Raw genomic sequence first — 18,783 nt, 5'->3', positions numbered from 1 at the left:
TGTTATTATTCCCTTATCAAACGACCTTTTACGATTGTTCGCCTCTGCAAAACTTTCCGCGTGTATGTGGCAAATTGCGATTTAAATTGTATAAACAATACGTGAAATATTATGATAAGAACTTTATGTAATGAAGTGTTTCTAATATTTTCTTCTTATGAAACTTCAGCCGCGTTATCAAACGAATAATAAGTTATAAGACAGGACTAACCATTATAATTTGTTGCTGTACTTGTCTTACACGTTGGAAAAGCTATTTAAAACAATTTACATGGATAAGTAATATATTTTTTTTAAAGTAAGGCCTGTTATGCTCTTCGTTTATCAATAATCCCGCAAATAAACCTCTAAAGCTTTCTCATTTTAACTAAATAGCCAAAACGAACACATGCTCGCAAATCGGAAAATACCAAAAGCAAAAAATGTTAGGTACATTTATAGGAAAAATAGACGTGGTGTTATACAAATTTGCATCAAAGTTAGTTTTAAATTACGAAAAAATTAAAATTCATACCTTCATTATAACCTCAAATGAAGTTACTCCCCAACGTTTGTTACAAAATAGGTCAGGATAACATTAATTCTCTATTTTTCCTACCAAATAGCCAAGGGAGTTTTTTAATTAAAATACAGTAGAGATACTACTTATATATATGTTTATCGAAATTCTTTGTAACAATAAAATATGAAATAAGCTTTACCACGTTTAACTTAGAAAATCTTACGCCCACTAGCACAGATCTGGGTTAGAGTTAACCTGCTTCAAATATCATGTCAAATTTTATGTGGTTCGTGTTTACGAAAGAGACAACATTAAACATAATAATCCAGATATAGCAAGCGCACATAAAGATCTATTGACTTCTCCGGAAAGCTCAGAAGTTGTCTAGCATTGTATCGACAATAGGGAGAACTTTCTAGATAGGGAAATACTCGCTAATATCTTTTGAAAATGATCTGTATAATAAATAACCTTATTGTCCCTAGGTTGTATTTATGAGCTTGCTTATCTATTCATGAAAGTGGCTCCCGTGGAATGCGACTGGCGCCAGCGACTTGGACGACGTAGGCAGAAACGTTTTCATTACTTTTTGCTATAATCACAGAATACGATACCCGTCTAGCGCATTGGTAGAACGTTGTAAGTGATGAAGAATTGAATCTAAGCGCAATTTTCATCTCTACAAGTTTATGTGATGTTATAGTTGAATTTCAAAGTATTTAATTTGTATTATAAAATTGTATTATAAAACAGTGATTTGGAAAATCTCTAGAACTGTATTTGTATCTATTTAAAGATCTGGAAGTTAAAGAAGCAGGACATTATAATTTTAAAAAGAGAAAAGGATTGTTTACATGATCCCGTCGATTTTTAGATCCTTCTCCTCCTCCTTAAAATGGACATATTAAAATGAAAATTCGCGAACATACACAGTACATCACGAAGAATGATATGGTAAGTTTCTTTGCGTCAAGAAGAAGAAAATATGTACAGTTACCATAGATATTGCACGTGCGCTCTCTCGGGAACCATCTTTAAAGCAGTTATAATTTTATTCACGTTAGCTAGGTATCTGGATTATCGTCACAGAGACCTCGACGCTCACTTTTACTGGCTCATTGCGACATTAACGCATTGCCTCATATCGCTTGCTCGAAGAAAGTATTGTTATATCACACTAATGATTGATGCAAAAAGAAATCATTGACATTTAGATTATTGTTTTAGCTTTTAAGAGCATCTAGCTCTGAGCAAGCCCGAGGCTCTAGTTTTTTTTTTTAAGTAATAAGGGGGCAAACGAGCAAACGGGTCACCTGATGGAAAGCAACTTCCGTCGCCCATGAACACTCGCAGCATCAGAAGAGCTGCATGTGCGTTGCCGGCCTTTTAAAAGGGAATAGGGTAATAGGGGAGGGTAGGGAAGGGAAGGGAATAGGGGAGGGTAGGAAAGGGAATAGGGTAGGGGATTGGGCCTCCGGTAAACTCACTCACTCGGCGAAACACAGCGCAAGCGCTGTTTCACGCCGGTTTTCTGTGAGAACGTGGTATTTATCCGGTCGAGTCGGCTCTCCCCTGATAAAGGCTCTTTATACGTGGGAGTAAAGTTTTAAGTGAAGAATCAAAATGCGAGCAGTATAGTGGATCTATACCATTTGATATCCGAATTTTTCACTGTATTTTTAATTAAGTTTTACTAGTGTTACTTACCTAAGAAAGATCGTAGAAAACTGTTTATTACGGGCATTATTAGCCCTTGAATCCACCAACAACTCGTAATAACAAAGCAATAAAGCTTTGCACAATGCATATTAGTTTTCACTTTCGTCCACAATGATAAATGACTACTAACAATTCCGCCTGGGGCCAGGACGTCACGTCTCAGCTTCCGTATAGATACGGCGGTAGTCCCTTGATGTGAACGAGCCCTTATGGAACACGCATGTGTACTCGCCTTACAGCACACAAAAGCAAAGAAACATTAATTACAAGAACACTCTTGTTTCAATTGTCTCATGCAATGCTGCGTATGTTTGCATTAAACTAGATGGCGATGCTAAGTTTTCGAATCGCGCTATTCGTTTTTTGTGCAAATGCGTTTAATATTTATTTACAGTTAATAGCAAAATATTACGTCAAAACTAGAATATGAGTTAGAGCTGTGGAGAAATTTCTTACATAGGAAATTATAAAATTTTCTCTATGTTTTCTCTACATTCAAATATGCGATTTTCTTAGCGTGTGAAATTCTATGAAGGTAATTAAATTACCTTAAGGTCGAGTTCCAAAATTTTGAATTAAGGCCAAACAAGGAAAACAAATAGGATGAGGATGGTTTACCGAAAATCCGCATAAATAGAAATGCAAGGACGGGAAATTGGGAACTATTGACCTAGCCTTTAAGTAAATAACATTTCAATGAATTAAGCTAAAAGTGTTTTAGCAAATGGAATGTAAATTTTTTACTGTAGAGTTCTACAAGCAAAAAGTTAAACTACATTTAGGCCCGTATTTTTGGTCAGTAGGTACTTAAGATACGACACGGTCTCAAGACGCGGTTCGGCTCTGTGATTAGTCCAAATTTTGACAGCCAACCAATCACAGAGCCTGAACCGTGTCTTGAGACCGAGATGCATCTTGATTACTGACCAAAAATGCGGGCCTAAGGAACGGTCAGTCAATTAAACACGTACACAGTAGCGTAGTTTCATGCATGTTCGTATGAAAACGCCTTTATTTTTTTTACTTTTAATACTATTTCGTTTTTTATTTGGTCTGTTTTTATTCATTATTGAATTTAATAATAATTAGTTGTAGGCGATTTGTATTACAAGGAAGGCACTTTATCGTCTTCCAATTTCATTGTTTCATCAAAACAATAAAGTCATGATTTTGATAAAGATCCTCTCCTTGAGGCACGGTACGGTTAAGAAATAAACTATAATCGATTTGTATAATAAGTACTTTAAAGTAATTAATCTTGTGTATCTTCCTAGAAACTAACGTAGGAAGCTAAATTGTAGAGCAGTTTCCATGGCAACTTCATATTAATAGGATCAAAACAGACTTAAAATGTTATTTCAAACAGTGAAGTGAATAATGAGTGTGAATTCTCAATGTGTCACTCGTCTATAATCGTTACAACAATTAAGATAAAGGTGGTCGTCATACTGACGATAATATAATGAGGGTAGTCACAAACACATTACAAAGTGGGGATTTACGAACGGATACCTCTGCCAGTGGAAACTCACTTATAACGTGGTTACTCACAAAATGATTGAATACTTATTTAACTTTGGGCAAAGGCCTACGTCATTATGATTTAAGTAGGAAAATTATACAAGAAATGGGAGTAAACTTCAGCGATGTGGGAGATAGTGCTACGTTTTGTAATTAAAGTATTGAAAGGATAAAAAATGTTCATATGTTTAAGAGCCACCGATCATACTGTTAAAATTCTAATTATATGTTATATTGCAATTTGTATGAAATCTTGCAAGTAACAACAGTTTAAGAAATAAAAAAAAGTTATAAAACACTTAAAATACATGATGTCTACATGTTATGTCAAATTAGCTAACTTCACAAATATTACTTGCTAGCGATTATTTTATGTATAACTATTTGTCCCGGTGAACTTCGTGTCACTTTAAAACCTTCCCTGGACTTCTACGAATATTTTAAGACTAAAATCAGCCCAATCAGTTTAGCCGTTTTTGAGTTTTAGCGCGACTAGCACATTTGAAAATCCATTTTTATATATAAGATTTGTGGTTTTCAGTGTAATATCTAATAGCTATCCACCAAAATAAGATACAAAATCGCACAGTATCCAAATCGTACATTTTCATGAGAATAAAGAGGTAATAATTTTATTAAAGTTTTGATCTTTTGATCTTTGTGACATCTGTCGCGAGACACGCGCTAGTTTTAAATTTTTCTTTCTTTTCAAAACACGTTTAATGTGCCAAATTTTTTGTTATTGAACTACGTAACGGGACGATAAATGTATTGAATTATAGATAGTAAGGGACAAGAAATTATTGGTGACAAAGATATTATACTGACAACCACGATAGGCTCCCCTATTAAATATTAACTTTCTACTCTCCTGACTTTTAAAGTAAGTGGGTTTGATCAAAATGTGGAACCACTTAGCACCACCTGGACACACTAAGGTTAAGTGCATTTAAGGATCGAGCACACTACTTCGTTCAAGAGTTAATCTACGGGCTCTTGAAAACATCAAAGAGTACAACAGTTATAATAAATTAATAACACATGTTAGTTGATATATAAATATTTTTGCTTAATAAACTCTAATTTATGACGGATAAAAATGGGATTTGGCTATTTTCTTGGCGAATTTTTCGTTTCAAAATTAATATCTGGCAACCCAGCTACAGTATAACGGCAGTAGAGCCGGCTAATGCTGCTAACATAATGTAAAATGTAATCTGGACTCTGTATTATTAGATCTTTGCGTTCTTTGACGCAGGTATCAGAAAATTTATATTTTGGCTCCCATCCAGTGTAATGAGGACGTCGCTTGTCTGGGGCTAAGTCTGATATTAACATGGCAATTTTATGGAAACATTCGAAATTTAAATTAACTACGGATTTTAAACTGGCAATATACGCATGAAATCAGGTAGCTGTATCCTAAAAAATAAGTCAGGTAAATAAATGAATGAATGAAAAACGAAAAACTGAATGAAAATGTTTAGTGAACCATTTGGATACTCTCCAAGTAAACGTGGAAAGTAAACAACAAAAATATGATTTGCCTAATTGAAAGAGTTTATTGATGTATGACAAAATTATCCATCGATAGAGAAAATGAAGTTCAAACATTAAATGTTTTTTTAATAAATAATACTTATATTTTTATTTATTTAATTATTATTCGTACCTACTTATAGGAAATTTAGAAAACAGAACAAACAGTTTTTAATGCTCCTCGATCATGGATGTGAGTTTATTATGTGTATAATTTAATAAATATTTTAATTATGTGTGTAGTATTATATTTCCATTTTCTGGTAACACAAGTCCTTCAGATACTTAGCTCGGGGCCAGGAGGACGTGGTTTCACACCGCGTCCATAGTAATTATTATTATTAATCTTAATTTAGCATTTGAATCTGATTCAAAGTATGAATAAAAATCTCCAAAGGCTAGGCGGCATCTGTATTATCTACGCTTATTATTATTTTATTGTCTGTTTTTATCATTATCACCCACATCTTTCATTGTTCTTCATTGTTTACCTTTGTTTGATCAAACAATCGTGTAAATTGTTCGTATTATTGATGACATGACATAGACTAAGTTATTTAATAAGAGATCGGCATGCTATGGCTTTTGTTATCAAAACCAAATATCGATTAATAGAGTCTTTGTTTTCGTTTATATAATACTAACACAGTCTATGGATCTTTATTACGCTGTGATACTAATATTATCGTAATATATTTTTAATTATTACAGGTATTATATTAGTATTCAGTGTTCATAAGAAGCCTATTGATCCATGATTATTATAAGTGTTATCGTAACTCTTCGTATTATCGTCTTTGTGTAATCTCGTCATGATAATGGCAGATGTACCGACTGCAAAATATTATAAATTGGCTTAATAACTTGTGAGCTTTATTGGAAATACGTAAATTGAACCACTTAACCCATTTTTACATACGATCAAGTGTTTTACTGCCATTATAGGCAAATGCCTGATGCAGACATTGAATTTAAAATGTATAATTTTGCACGTATGAAAAAAGACAGATGGGCCAAAAATATAACATTGTGGAAAGGACCTGTGGGTAAAAGAAGTAGAGGCAGACCGACAGAAAGATGGCTCGACGAAATTATAAAATCAGCAGGTAAAGACTGGATAGATAAGGCAAATGACAGAATAGTCTGGAGGGACATGGAGGAGGCCTTCACTCTATAGAGAGGTCCTTGATATAGAATAACTTAAAAAGTAATAAATAAATAAAAATAAAAAAAATAATAATAATAATAAAAAAAAAGAATGAATTACCTTTTTTAGATTTGTTTAGAATTATATTATAATAATATATACTTTGTAAATTTTGATTTATATTAATATTACTTACTATTTTTGCTTATTATGATTGATTAATATTAATTTTTGTTTTTTTTAATTATTGTATTGGAATTTCAATTATGCATATATGACATAGAATAATTTAAAAAAATAAAACAATAATAAAAAAACTAATGAATTATAATGAATTAAATAAAAAACTAATGAATTAAATATTTTTTTTAGATTTGTTTAGAATCATAATATTATATTTTTAAATTTTGATTTTTATTATTATTACTATTTTTTGCTTATTTTGATTGTTTAATATAAATTTTGTTTTTTGTATTGGAATTTTAATTATGCATGTGATTATTTATTATTGTTTAGAATAGAAAAATAATGTTTGCTAAAATGATGTTTATCGAGGAAATAAAAGGCTTTATTATTATTATTATTATTAATAATTTTGCAAACCCCAACTTCTGAAAACATCTTTTTATTTCCTTCGAAGGGGAAGATAGTATAATGTGAAGGGTTGGCAAATAAGGGATGTTCTCCAAAAAGTTGTTTACGTTCCAGTCTTTTTAGAGTTTTGTTGTCTATGACTAACATATCTCCACGTCATAAATTAAACCTTATACGGAGTTGTCTGTACAATGTGATTTACGTATATAAAGACTTCAAGGCGATGTGTCGGCTGTATTGACAATTGACAAATCTGTACGGAAGACCAAGTGCCCATATAGAATACTTATTATATACGTGACGAGGGTACCTTGTTAACGCTTACAAACAATTGACTAAGGCCTTTCCAACTGACAATAATTATCAAAATCTAAACTTCTCAGCTCTATTATTGGACGTATGACGACATCGAATAATAGAGAAGTTTTATAAGTACAAGAATTGGCGATTCTGTAAATGATAGGTGTATTATAACATTTTATTTTTACCAGTTGTGTAAAAATTGTAAGCTCATTTAAAGGTCAGTGTATCTTAAATTTAAAGTAGACGAGCTTTTGTATGACACAGTATAAATGACGTTAAAAGTTGTTGCTCTAGAAAAAGTTGTCAGTATTCTGGAGTGTATTAACTTTTCCTAAATCTCAAAATTAACTGAATATGAGCCCTGTTTAGTTTATATTTTAAGTTTCATTAAGGCTTTCTCTACTTTCCTCCTGATAACAGTTTTGCGCAGCATCAAAGCGGTAAACAACTTTTCCATGATACGAATATGACGCTACAGATGTGTCATTTAGGTCATAAGCCTTGACCGTAGATACTACGTTACATCGTAAACAATACGTAACCGCTAATGAAGACAAATGGAAAAGAAATTCAAGCTTATGAAACCGTTAAATAATTCAATTCATAACGCATGTAAGGATTACGTCTGCGTACGTCAGCTGTCATTAGTCATGTCACCTAAACGTCAAAATGACGCCAATCATTTCCCAACGAGTTGTTTTGCGGACGGTATTCAGCGTAGCTTTTATTAACGATATTTTTCATGTCAGATTTGAAATAGTTTTATGCGGCTTTTTACGTTATCGCCAAACACAAACTTACAAGTGATTATGACCGCATAAATCATAATATATTCATTAATGAATGTCCGTGATCTACTTTCATTAAAGTTATAGAAAGTCTATGTAGAAAAGAGCTTTTATACGAGTGATAGCTATATTCGATATTCTATTCTTTGATCAAAACCACAATCTTCGATTTTACAAATAATAATTTACTTATTATTGTTTATGTGTATGTAAATGTAGTGTAATTAGATGACACGTACGGACTACGATCAGGAAGCTAAGGCGTCAGATGCGATTACGGAAATGTAGATATACGGAAAACTCATAACGTACTATATCGTGTACTTTATGTGAAGACATAGTGGAGGTGCTATTGACACCATAATAAATTCATAGCTTTGCATAGCTTTCAGTGCTCCATACACATTTCAAATTCAAAAAATATTTTAAAGTTCCATTTTAAAAGATCATGATTGTTGGGTACTACGCAGCTGACAAAAATATAATAAATAATAATTATTAAGCAACAATCAACTGAAAAAATCTACACTTAAAATGTATGTACGGTACGTATCTAAAGGAATAGAAAAAGAAAAGGAATGGTCATTCACCCCAGGTGTGTTGCAGTCTACATCAGCAATAGCAAACAGAGGGGAGGGAAATTATACTCGAGGGACACGCAGAGGGTAAGCACCTGAGGTAAGATGCTATTATTCCCTCTTCCCTAAGCATGTAAGAATACAGAAAAATACAGCATGATTCCGAACTTTTTGGGGTAAGAGGGTTGTATAATACAGGTCGATTTTCAAATACCACGTACCACATAGTATTAATAAAAAGCTGATATTGAGGAGAAATATTTTTTCTTTATATCTACTTGTATATTAAGTAAAAGCCTTGGGATGTAGGAGTTCTGATTTTATCATGTTACATCTGAAAATATTTTTGAGGTTGAAGACTAATATGGAAGGCTAGTAGAGACAAAGTTAATTGATTTTGTTTTTATGTAAGAACTTTTTTAATTTTCCCTTCTGAAAAGTAATAGGCAACATAATTATATTATTAAACTCAATAGCAAAATATGTTTCGACGTTATTGGTTGAATTGTTAGGAATAGCACAGATGACGTAGCATTTTATTTGTAGAAAAATATGTATGACTTATATCCCTTCATGAATGTTTTACGATTCTACGAACATCCCACAGTCTCCACTAAAGCTTTGGGTTTATGTGCAGATTTTATGTCCTTCTCTGCGATATCCATACAGATCCTCCTATTCCAGAAATTAATAATAGTGTCTAGTAGATAGCTTTAATAAGTAATAACTCAAAAGTACCTGGTTGTATAGAGATAAAGTTTAGCTAGATATTTTTGTGGTTTTATTCTCTCTAAAAGACTCGACAACTACATATAACATTTTAGGAATATACTTATAGCCGTTTCCGATTAATTATTATTGTAAGTACCTATATAATTAGTTAATTACACAAGATTTTCAGGTTTTTAGTATATAATATTCGTTTTATTAGTAATTTTAGCCTAATTTTCGCAGTAGCCAGGCTAATGAGAATTCGATCTTGACTCGTCTCAGTTGTCAGGAATTATTGTGTGATAATAAAAATAGTCAAACATAGATCCTCCTCTTTATTAAGTCGGGTAAAAGCGAGACACTGCTCACATTTATGTTTCTAGCTCGTGCGCGAGTGTCTGAAGTGGTCTAAGCTTAGGCTTAAGAATATCCTGTAACTTGATATTTGTCACAGAAAGAGGCTAAGGCTGTTACAGTAATTGCGACGCCTGCACGTTTGTTATATTACATTTGGACTGAGTTATAATTTCTCGTTGTATTAAAGAAAAGTTATTATACTAGCATTCTTTAGCTCGATTCTGGTATTGTCATATTAATGGAGCTTTTGTTCTTGGTCCGTTTCCTATTAATTAAAAAGCAATATAGTCAATTCTCAATCTCTTTAATTGCTTAAGGTGCGTTGTTTTGTGGTGTTTTAATTTATTGTGTCGTATTGTTTTCTAATTAAAACTTTACTGCATTTTAAGACGGCCGCGCTCTCTATCTTTATCACCCTCTCTAAGATTCAACCATTACTTATCACTAATTTAATAAAGATTTTCCGTTTTTTTCTTCATTAAATTAAAGTCAAGAAATATTCAATTTTTGTGACTGCGGCAGTTAGACACATAAATTGATTAGGCATGCCAGGATAATGAAAGGTTTGTAAGTAATTAGTAAGGGAGCAATGTAGGCGGCAGCCTACATTGCTCCCTTACTAATTAGTAATTACTATACATCACGAGGGTAGAAATGTCCGTCTGTTTGTTAAAGAATCATTACTGTCTTCTGACCCCTGATTTGTCTGTGTGCAATACAGGACTTAAAAGTCATATACCTGTATTGTATGTACAAAGATAATAATTGTTATTAGTTATCTTTTTGCTTAGGATATAATATAAAGTCTGTAGCGCTACGAATAAAAAGTAAAAAGGTAAAGTTAATATTGATTGAGAAATCAATTTCAAAGACACAAACTATCCGAGAAAGTAAAATTTAAGAGCATAATAATTTTAATTTGAACTATGTAATGAATTAAGTAGTTAAAATGTTTGTTGTATTTATGGTGTAGTTTACTGACCGGACGCAGTTAATTTGCCTCGGAGTTTCTATAAAATTGATCCTTATATCCAAAGCATAAAGCTCCCATCAGAGGTAACATAATACCGAATGGTATGCAGTACATATTTGGGATTTCTTCCCGCATTCCAGTAGCAACCTGATATCTTAACTTACGCAATACTTAATGCAATGTTAAAACTTTTATCAAATTTACTTTCTACTGACAGAAATCGAAATTGTTTTCACATCCCATTTCTCTCTCGTATTCGATAATTACATTTTTTCGTTAGAACTGTGCGCGTATTAGGTTGCAATACTAACAAGGAATGTTTGTAATGCTATACTTGTTTGGGAAAGGTATTTCACCTTGAGAAGCTTTAGCAGCGGGGCTAAAATGGTCACATTTAGCAATTCCTCCCAATCAATTCAGCAAAAAAATTGACAAATGTCAAATCAGTACAAAAATACAGAAATGAATTGCAAGCAGAGTTGCATTTTGCGATTTTAGAAAAATGAATCATATTCACATCATGATTCTTCAAAGCGGCCATTTTATCCCCGCTGAATGTTATTGGGATAAGCTTGTGCCAAACCAAGAAATTCTTATGTCAAGTATCGATTTCCTTTCATGCATACAAGGAAGGAGTGAAAAACACAATATTTAACATAGGGTTAACTATAATCCAGGATAGTGCAAGTAGGCTTAGCAAAAAAGTATACATCCAGTCAAAAAAGTATAATACATAATATAATATAATATCATGTATTATTAAGTATTTAAATAACACCAATTGAGTGGACATAATAATATTATTATATATAATAATATTATACATATATTGTAACATTTGCACAAATAATACTTCGATAAGTATTAAAATGTAGAGTTTCAAAATTTTCAAATGACATAACACAGAAACTTTATAACTTATTTTATTTCATAGTTGAATAAAGTTAGTAGTAAAGTTAAGGAATAACTTAGTAACTCTGATGAAATATGCTTCGATTATTTTAATGAACGGTTAAATGAAAGGCGGGCTTTAAGTTTGTGGTGTGACACTTTACATTTCGATAAAGTTAAAGCGCGATGTTTTAGATTTGAAATTAATATTTAGTTTTAAAAGGTGTTCTAAGTCGTTAAACAACTTCTTGATGAGGTTAACTTTGAAATTTTCAATGACATTTATATTTTATATATAATATTGTTTAATGAAAATAATAAGTTAATAAATAAAATAATATAAAACAAAACACTTATTCACAAGAACACTCATTAAGAAGGTTGAAAGGTGCGTGGATGATATTCCATAATAAATGGATTCGAAGCAGTACCTAGCCGTCACTCAAAATGACACTGTCTAGTGCTAATTCATAATAGTATAGGTATTGTACTCGGCGAAACATGGCGGCAGCGGTCATTGACTCCCGACATCAATTGCGGCTATGTATAGAAAATGACAAGTTTTTGACAGGGAGTCAATGACCGCTACCGCCATGTTTCGCCGAGTACAGTATAAATAGGTACATTTTTAAACACCGTTTAAACACGAGCCATACATAGTTTTTCAATTCGGGCATAGTTGGTCAATTCGGGCACCGCTAAGCTCCTCTCCGCTCCGCTCCGCGTCAGTGGAAACGCGGCCAAGTTACTCTTAACACGCACAAGTTAACTAGGTATCATTCTACGGGAACTCTATTGAAGCCAATGTTAAGTTAATTTCTACGTATCAAGGTGCTCCCTCACGGCGAGCATTCGCTTGTAATGTAACGTTACAGAGTCGAGCATTACAACAGTGAGGGAGGAGAACCGAGCATTACAATGCGCATTTTGTAATGATTCAGTGTAATATCTTTGATACAACTTGTAACATCAATGCTACGTGACAGCAGAGGTGATAGTGAAGTTAACTTGCTATGGAATGCTCAAAGTTGGTATAATGTTATCCTAAGTAGGTACTTACATACGGTTTTGCTTGATAGTTTTACTCCGAATCGAAGGTGACACACATATTTGACATATTAATTAATTCCATCGAGCCGGCTCGGCTTCTCGAGCCTTCGAGTTGTCAGTTTTGCGATCCACACGGTGGTTATTGCTCGATTTGGAGTAAAACTATCGAGCAAAACCGTATGTGAGTACTTAGCATTACATTACACACGAATGCTCCCGGTGAGGAACCACCATTATATTAATTTGTTACTCGTCTGTCAGCGGTTCTCAACTTCACAATCCTGTTCTGTCACCGTCTTATCAATCTGTACTTTCTTTTTATCGCCTGACATCAGCCATTTTGCATTTATAAAAATAGAAAGTTTGCGTTCAAAAACGAGAACCAATCTGGATTAAAAAAAACTCACATGCAAAATGCAATTGTAAATTTTTATTAGGTAAATAAATATCAATATCTTTTAGATCTAAAATTTTATTGTTTGTTTATTATTTACCCACTTATTACGCATTATTATTGCGTGTATGGTCTATGTCCTTCTCCGTGGTCTACTTTCTTCCCAAATTTTATCAAAATCGGTCCAGTAGTGTTGCAAGCCTGTTTATTTAAAACAGAGAACCTAAACTTTATGATATAAGGTTGGGTTGCAACAGAGGCGTGGTTAAAGTTAAAGTTATGGATATAGTTAAGGCTAAATTTAGCTTTAACTTTAACCTTAACTTTGACCGGAGAAATTGACAGATGACAGCTGGTCCAACAGGGTTATAAATAAACTTGGGCGGGGGCGCTGCTGGTAAAGGAGAACTGTCAAAAATGGCGTTTTTGTATGATGACAGCGTTCCTTTTTGCAGCGTGCATTTAAAACCTTGTCGAGCTCTATGGTTATGGTTAAATATGGCGTCTTGATGGCGTCCATTTTTAACTTTAACCAAAGATTTGATATTTTGCATTGTAGTTAAAGTTACAGTTATAGTTAAAGTTAGTTGGTGCAACCCAACCTTAGTATATATTTATTATCAGTAGGTATAATACAAAGAACTTAAAATACTTGTAAATGACAGGATATGAGTATCACTAGCCAAGTGAGACTAATTACTACTTCATAGTGAGTGCTGACACTTACTACTAATTAGTAACTAAGTAATTATTTAGTCATTGCTGACTAAAAGCTCGGTGCACTGAACTCTCAGTTTAAGTTCAAAGTATTAAGTACTAAACTGGTTTTCGTATTCCGAGGATAGTTAATAGCATACAAAAAACGTAATATTAAATAACTCACAAATTTAACGTATTTCATAATTTAAATTTAAAAAATCTAATTTGATATTAAAATTAAGGGATTCTTTAATATTGTCGTCCAAACAAACACAATAAAATCAATCGTTATAGAGACGTACGAGACGTTGACATAACTTGGTGTTAGTTTCGTGTATTATATGTAAAACATGGTTCTTACTTCTTTAGCTAGTATACAGGGTGTAACAAAAACAAGTGATAATAATTTAGGGTGTGTACGTGTTCCCTGTAGAGAGTTCACTGTGAAAGTAGCAGCGCTGAAAGACCAAAAATTTTTTTCACTTTTGTATGGGGAAACTCGTGACGCTCGGGCCCTTGCCCATACAAAAGTGAAAAAAAAATTTGGTCTTTCAGCGCTGCTACTTTCACAGTGAAATCTCTACAGGGAACACGTACACATCCTAAAGTATTATCACTTGTTTTTGTTACACCCTGTATATTTATTTATAACACAGATTGTAGAAGTAAGAGATATGTTATGTGGGTGTGGCACATGTCGCCAATTCCCTTACAAATTTAACGTATTTTGTAATTTTAAAAAATCTAATTTGATATTAAAATTAAGGGATTCTTTAATATTGTCAAACATAATAAAATTAATCGTTATAGAGACGTACGAGACGTTGTAACTTGGTGTTAGTTTCATGTATGTAATACATATAAATCAGCTTCATTAGCTAGTATAAATGTATTTATAATCTTTGTTTCTATACGTACTATTTACACCAGATTTACACACAATCGCCATAATAATTATGTCCAACTCACAAAAACTTTGACATATAAACAAATGCCAGAAAAAAATTGAAGCGCGTCTCAATAATTGATTGTAGAGCACACTTAGCCATAGAAGGAAGATGGTCTTATAAATAGCGCGGCAGGTTGTACACTCGCTGTCCCCGTATAAATAGCCCAGCAACCATACATTGTAGTACGGGATGCTGCTAATTTCATCATGGCACCGTGCACAGATGTGAAGCGGGTACCAGTTTTAGACCGCGTCTATTTCAAACAAGTGTATGTAAATAAATCTAGTCACTTTCGTATGTCGTCAGTTGTCACTTTCATTGGCGACGGACCCGCCTTGTCGCCTCCTTATTTGGAGTTCATAGTTTCATACGTAGGCTTAAGGTAAAAAATTGACAAAATTCATTAATAACTAGTTCATTAATAATTGTTACTTGTTGCTGCCTTTAATATAGGAACACATTTAATTGTAGTAGAGGTTTTTTTAATTATATTTACTTATATTATTTTATGTAAACTTCAATTTCATTTATATATATATATATATATATATATATATATATATATATATATATATATATATATATATATATATATATATATATATATATATATATATATATATATATATATATATATATATATATATATATATATATATATATATATATATATATAGGCAGCTGGTATGTATAAAAAAAAGAAATAGGTTGAGATCCTTACTTATACCATATACGGATACGGTAGGTAGGCCAGGGCCATGACATTTTTTTCTTGCAATATTATTTATTTCAAAATAGTCAGCAAGAAATGAAGCCAATCAACATTTAACTAATACCTACTTAAACTTAATTCTTTAAAGGTAATTTACAGTTTATAATCCCTTGATATCTCTATAAATTTCTCTTAATATAATTAAGATATATAATAATTTATTAGGAAGTTCTGTTGCTGCTTAAAAGAGACAACACTTCTGGATCTAAGCTATTCGTCACTCAAACCAAAGTGCAGGTCTTAGCTACATTAATTTATGTAACACAAGTAAACTTTGTACGTGAAAGTCGTACTTTTTAAGCTTAAGCTTATAAAATCTTCACTATCATTTAACATAAACAATGAACAATTAACAAGTTCCGTTTTAACGTTACGTAACATGTTTATCGCTGAATAAATTATCCGGCTCATTGTTACGTGAATCTATTGCCGTTGCAAGTCGTTAAATATTCATTATATTTATATCCTGGTGATATTGGGTTAACTTATCACTAAGTAAATAAAATATCTATGCACTTCGCGTTATTGTGAAGAAGTCGCGAGCAAATAGTCTGACGTGGTATTGTTCCTTATAATTGGAATAGTCTATTTGTAAGTTATATTTACAATTTGATTGGTTAAGCAGTTGGAACGTTTACAGGTAACAGATAGCCAGACGAACACACTGACAAATAGAAAGACTTTCGCATTTATAATATTGCTTTAGATATCAATATACTTCTTTAGCATTTGCACACACGTAATGGAAAAGTTGTATTGAATAATGTGTCCAAAAGTCAGCGAGTACATAATCATAACAATTATTATTAAGTAATTAATACTACATGTAGGTAAATTATAATTATGTTCTTAAATAACTCAATAAATACAACTAGGCCTATTAAGCGTTGGCAGCATGCAAATGAGATCTTTGTTTTTATTTGTTTATCGTAGTGTTAGTCACACCCGGTAGACGCATTCTTAGATGATGCATGTCGTGAGACTCTGTTGCCATTATGTCGGCCTTTTGTTTATGTCACAGCGCAATACGAATTTACAGGGTGTAACTAAACAATGTGATAATCCTTTAGATGTATGTGCTCACTGTGAAAATAGCAGCGCTATTTTTCGTTATTTGTATGGGCCCAAGCGTTATGAATTTCCACATACAAGTTTAAAAATCTACTGTTACTTTCACAGTGAACTCTATACAGTAGACCCTAAAGTAATAACCCATTTTTTTGTTTGTTACACCCTTACAGTGCAAGTGGCCTAAATCAGGCGCATCCTTGAAATTAAAACCTAGCGCGGACACGGAGATAAGTTTTACATGCGTATGTGATTCTGCGTTTTTTGTACTTCCCAGATCCCAGTCTTTGATTATACAGATATATTGTGATATCATGCTAATGTGTGCGTGCGACTGATTTGGGCGATCCAGTATCTATGGTCTACTGTTTATTACTATGATATAATATTTATTGTAATTTTAGTGTGTCACAGTAAATTACGTCCTTCATAGGCATAATCAATAATAGGAATTAGGATAAATGCTATAGACTATAGTTAAAGATATTAGCCGCTATCGAAATTGCCAATTACTTTAAAAGAGTGACCACATTCATAAATAATATTCCCTAATTTAGGGCTTTTTGTTATTATGTTGTCATTAATCGCGTCGCTTTGACATACTTTGTTTACCTTCTAACATTATGAAGATTATAGAAAAAACACACGAAAAATTAAATAACTACAATACCCCATTGCATACTCAATATTGGTGGCACTTGAAGAGTGATGACTGATGAGGTGAAACAGCTATCATTTCAAATGATTAAGCTTTAACAGCTTTCATAATAATTAAAATTATAGTTTTCATCACTGATTTTGAACTGTCGCGATACCTTGCAAGATGGCAACATTCACAGCTAGGGTTGCCATCTTGTTTGGCAAGTAATAAAGTATATTCAGATCTCTGAAGTATTTTCAACAGTATTTTAGTAAAATGAACAGTACGATCGAGGAATTAATTAGAGCTTCTGTCAAAACTAACTTGGTTTAATACGCCATAATAAAGTGTTGACATTTTGATGCTGAAAACAGTATTTTGTATACTTTATTTTTCTTCAACAGTAAAAAGTATAATTTAATGAAAAACAGTATAATACTGTTTAAAACAGTATGGTTGGCAACCCTATTCACAGCACCCAATTACTACTAGCTACTACCGAATGATAACAGTACAAATGTGAAAGAATATAAATGTTTTTTTTAAATTAAATAAGGGGGCAAACGAGCAAACGGGTCACCTGATGAAAACTTCCGTCGCCCATGGACACTCGCAGCATCAGAAGAGCTGCAGGTGCGTTGCTGGAAGAGAATAGGGGAGGGTAGGGAAGTAAATAGGAGAGGGTAGGGAAGGGAAAAGGGTAGGGGATTGAATTTGGGCCTCCGGTAAACTCACTCACTCGGCGAAACACAGCGCAAGCGCTGTTTCACGCCGGTTTTCTGTGAGCCCGTGGTATTTCTCCGGTCGAGCCGGCCTATTCGTGCCGAAGCATGACACTCCCACGTACTGACACAATGTTTAGTAACAGATATTCTTCGTCAATATGTCACTTTGTGTATTCTTCAGTATAAAGTATTTTTATGGCGCCATGCTTAGTGTGCAGGTATGATGTTGCATATTTTGTCTAAACTCAATTAAGAAGCTCACTGGTCAGAATCAAAGTATTTCGTGTGTAATCGATGTTAAACCGATCTGTGACGAACGAGCACCGTTAGCCGTCACTTCGCGGAATCAAAAACACAACGGTAACAACGCTAAACGTTTTTACAACCGAGTAAATACAGTGTTATGTAACATGGTACAAGTAACTTGGGTTTTTAATAACTTACCCGGTGAACTTACTTCCTTTTCTCCTAATATAAACCTTCCCTGGACTTCCACGGATATTTCAAGACTAATGTTAGCCAAATCAGTTCAGCCGTTCTCGAGTTTTAGCGTGACTAACAAAATTTAAAATGTTTATTTATATAGATAGATGATTGAATTTTGGCCATTGCAAGTACCAGTAGGCATGGAAAAATCCATCTGAATATTATATAAAATCCTTTACCATGCATTTTTTACGAAAATACAGCAGAACTTAAGAATTAAGCACTCAGTGATTAGTGACACGTCTTATCATGTTAGAATTTGTAATTTATTAACATCGCATACAACGTGTTAAATTAAAACATGGCTACTCTGTCCCTAAATTTTACACCATTTTTACCAATCACTTTTGCGCTGTAGGCGATATTTTCAATTATG

The 18,783-nt window shown here is 33.0% G+C and overlaps 1 protein-coding gene across 2 annotated transcripts in view; it reads right to left on the bottom strand.

Moving 5' to 3' along the window:
• Positions 1–18,783, bottom strand: part of LOC121732321 — a 60,538-nt gene that overhangs the window by 31,671 nt on the left and 10,084 nt on the right. The window contains exon 2 of one of the 2 annotated variants that reach the window (XM_042122170.1): positions 2,840–2,845. The exons of the other annotated variant lie outside the window; for it this stretch is intronic. The gene's annotated coding sequence lies outside the window, so the exon portion shown is untranslated. The remainder of the gene's footprint in view (positions 1–2,839; positions 2,846–18,783) is intronic. 2 annotated transcript variants of the gene reach the window in all.

The sequence above is a fragment of the Aricia agestis genome, chromosome 12 (assembly GCF_905147365.1).
Source record: "Aricia agestis chromosome 12, ilAriAges1.1, whole genome shotgun sequence".
Classification (NCBI taxonomy): Eukaryota; Metazoa; Arthropoda; class Insecta; order Lepidoptera; family Lycaenidae; genus Aricia; species Aricia agestis.
The sequence above is the reverse complement of the archived record's forward strand: the minus strand, read 5'-3'. Positions and strand labels throughout refer to the sequence as shown.